Here is a 3,975-nt window from a genome sequence, read left to right on the forward strand (position 1 = left end):
AAAGCAGAAATGAGCTGCTGAAACTCCAACGCACTCACACTGGGGAGAGGCCGTTCACCTGCAATGAGTGCGGGAAGGGATTCACTCAGTCATCCAACCTGCTGACACACCAGCGAGTTCACACTGGGGAGAGGCCGTTCACCTGCTCCGTGTGTGGGAAGGGATTCAATCAGTCATCCAGCCTTATTGAACATCAGCTTGTTCACACTGATAAGAGACTTTTCAAATGTTCTGACTGTGAGAAGAGCTTTAAAAGAAAAAGTGATCTGCTGAAACACCAACGCACTCACACTGGGGAGAGGCCGTTCACCTGCTCCGTGTGTGGGAAGGGATTCACTCAGTCATCCAGCCTACTGATACACCAGCGAGTTCACACTGGGGAGAGGCCGTTTACCTGCTCCGTGTGTGGGAAGGGATTCACTCATTCATCCAGCCTTCTGACACATCAACTTGTTGACACTGATAAGAGACCTTTTAAATGTTCTGACTGTGAGAAGAGCTTTAAAAGAAAAAAGGATCTACTGACACACCAACGTACTCACACTGGGGAGAGGCCGTTCACCTGCACTGAGTGTGGGAAGAGATTCAATCAGTCATCCAACCTGCTGACACACCAATATATTCACAATGGGGAGAGGCCGTTCACCTGCTCTGTGTGTGGGAAGGGATTCACTCGGTCATCCTACCTCAGTGAACATCAACATGTTCACACTGATAAGAAACCCTTTCAATGTTCTGACTGTGAGAAGAGCTTTAAAAGAACAAGTGATCTACTGAGACACCAACGTATTCACACTGGGGAGAGGCCGTTCACCTGCTCCGTGTGTGGGAAGGGATTCACTCTGTCAACCAGCCTACTAATACACCAGCGAGTTCACATGTGACTGCATTGGTTGGATTCTGCTGTTATCACTGCTGTTAATCGCATTCAGGAATAAACCGTGTTCATTCTGGCAGTTGGGGGCTGTTTCTGATGTTAATAATCCATTTCACTGGACTGCAGTATTAGAATTCTGTACAAATGTCAAATAAATCAGCTTTCTTTTAAACACAGTTTTTCTAGTCCTTGATATCTCGATGATAAGACACGCAGTTTGAGGACTTATGATGAAGTGAGTGGAATCCATCTTAGAACTGAGTTCCTCCACCTTTTTAAAAGATGGATCTACAAGATGTCCAAGTCTGACAGGACAGAAAATTCTATTATATCACAGGGTCCACTTCAATCAGCCTGAGCAGATTTCCACTACCCTTGATTTAAGCTTATGCCCTCTTGTTCCGAAGCATCACTTCCTCCCCTTTGTATTCCAGCCCTCGAGATAAAGGCCAACATTCCATTAGTCTGTGATTTTTTATCTGTGCACGAGCTTTTAGTGATTTGTGTACATGGACACCCAAATCCCTTTGCTCCTCCACCGTTCCCAGTCTCTCACTTTAAGAAAATACTCCAATATTTCCTTTTTGCATCCAAAGTGAATGATCTCACTCTTCCCCACATTGAACTCCATCTGCCGGAGTTTGTCCATTCACTTAAACTGTCTCTTTGTAACTTCCTGCTCCCATCTGCAGCACTTCCTGTGCCTCCTAACTTAGTGTCACCAGGAAACTTGGATCTACAACTCTCTATTCCTTCATCCAAGTTATTGATAAATATGGTGAAAAGCTGAGTACAGATCCCTGGGGATACGATTTTTAAAATTCGCCAATCAAAGAACATTCCCTTTATCCCTACTCTCTTCTCCGACCACCCAACCAATTCCAACCCAAGTCACAAAGCAACTTTCAATTTTGTGCACTTTTATTCATTCATCTCTTGTGCTGAACCTTATCAAATGCTTTCTGGAAGTCCATACAGACAACATCCATATTCAATCCCCTGTCCACCTTGTTAGAGAGCTCAAAACGTTCAACTAGATTACTCAGACATGAGCTGCCCTTCACAATCCATCTTCACTCTCTTTGAACAGCTCATTTTGTTTCTGATGATAGATTTCAGTAATTTCCCAACAACTGACTTTAAACTGACAGGTCTATATTTTCTTGGTTTCTCCCTCCCTCCTTTCTTAAATAACGGAGTGACATTTTCAAATTTCATATCCAAAAGCACAATTCCTCAGTCTGGAGAGCTATGGGAAATTATGACTAATGCATCTGCAATTTCCCCACCCGTTTCCTTTAATACCGTGAGGTGGGAACCATCAGGTCCTGGAGATTTCATTCTTTTTTTCCAGTTATTTATTTATATGACTGTGTATAACAGGACTGAGTGTTTCAGCGCTGAGTGTGTGTATAACAGGACTGAATGGCCCAGCCCTGACTGTATAACAGGACTGATTGTCCCAGCACTGACTGTGTGTATAACAGGACTGAGTGTCCCAGCACTGACTGTGTGTATAACAGACATGAGTGTCCCAGCATTGACAATGTGTATAACAGAACTGAGTGTCCCAGCACTGACTGTGTGTATAACAGACATGAGTGTCCCAGCACTGACAATGTGTATAACAGGACAGAGTGTCCCACACTGACTGTGTGTATAACAGGACTGAGTGTCCCAGCAATGACTGTGTGTATAACAGACATGAGTGTCCCAGCACTGACAATGTGTATAACAGGACAGAGTGTCCCAGCACTGACTGTGTGTATAACAGGACTGAGTGTCCCAGCATTGACTGTGTGTATAACAGACATGAGTGTCCCAGCATTGACCGTGTGTATAACAGGACTGAGTGTCCCAGCACTGACTGTGTGTATAACAAGACTGAGTGTCCCAGCAATGATTGTGCGTCGAGTGTACATGGGCTGTGGGCGGAGAAAAATGGGTGGGGTAGAATCCATGATAGGTTGGAGTGACATGGGGTTGTCGGTGGAGATTAATTCGGTTGGAGGAGGTTACAGAGATAGGGAGGGGGCGAGGACCATGGAGGGATTTGAATACGAGGATGAGTGTCTCAAAATCGAGCCTTTGTCGGATCGGGAGCCAATGTAGTAACACACAAACAGAAACTTACGGTTCACTGCCCGGCAGACAGGTGGAGAAGACACTGATGTCCGCGGAGGAACAGTCAGGGTCACAGCAGCAGTCGAGTTCGCAGACTTCGCCAGTCAGGTCACAGGTACAAACGGGAACGGCTGGAACAAGACACACAGTGAGATCTTACAACAGAGCACGGACGGTCTCAAAGACCACCTCCATCCCTTGTCTGAATCCACGATCACCGTCTTCACCATCTCCCAAAATCAATCTGCAGACTTATCCTCCCACTGCTTTCTACTCACCGAATTACAGCTTCCAGATACCCAGCACAACCCACTTAATAAATAATAATAATTATGTGGAGAGAATAGAGAAGCTGGGATTACTCTCTTTGGAGCAGAGAAGGTTCAGGGGAGATTTACCAGAATGGTACCGGGGTTGAGGGACTTCAGTTCCCGGGAGAGACTGGAGAAGCTGGGATTGTTCTCCTTCGAGCAGAGACGGTTAAGGGGAGATTTAATGGAGTGGTTGAAAATGAGGAGGGGTTTTGATGGAGTCGATGGGGAGAAACTGTTGCCACAGGCGGGAGGGTCGGTAACCAGAGGACACAGATTGAAGGGAATTGGGAAAAGAGCCAGAGGGAGATGAGGAGAATGTTTTTCGGCAGCGAGTTGTTCTGATCTGGAATTCACTGCCTGAAAGGGCGGTGGGAGCAGATTCAATAATAACTTTCAAAAGGGAATCGGGTCAATCCTTGAAGGGCGGAAATTTCCGGGACTGTGGGGAAAGAGCAGGGGGAGTGGGACTAATGGGATCGCTCTTTCACAGGGCCGGCACAGGCGCGATGGGCCGAGCGGCCTCTTTTACAGAGCCGGCACAGGCGCGATGGGCCGAGCGGCCTCTTTCACAGAGCCGGCACAGGCGGGATGGGCGGAGCGGCCTCTTTCACAGAGCCGGCACAGGCGCGATGGGCCGAGCGGCCTCTCTCTGTGCTGTTT

The sequence above is a fragment of the Heptranchias perlo genome, unplaced genomic scaffold, assembly GCF_035084215.1.
Source record: "Heptranchias perlo isolate sHepPer1 unplaced genomic scaffold, sHepPer1.hap1 HAP1_SCAFFOLD_70, whole genome shotgun sequence".
In the NCBI taxonomy this organism is placed as follows: Eukaryota; Metazoa; Chordata; class Chondrichthyes; order Hexanchiformes; family Hexanchidae; genus Heptranchias; species Heptranchias perlo.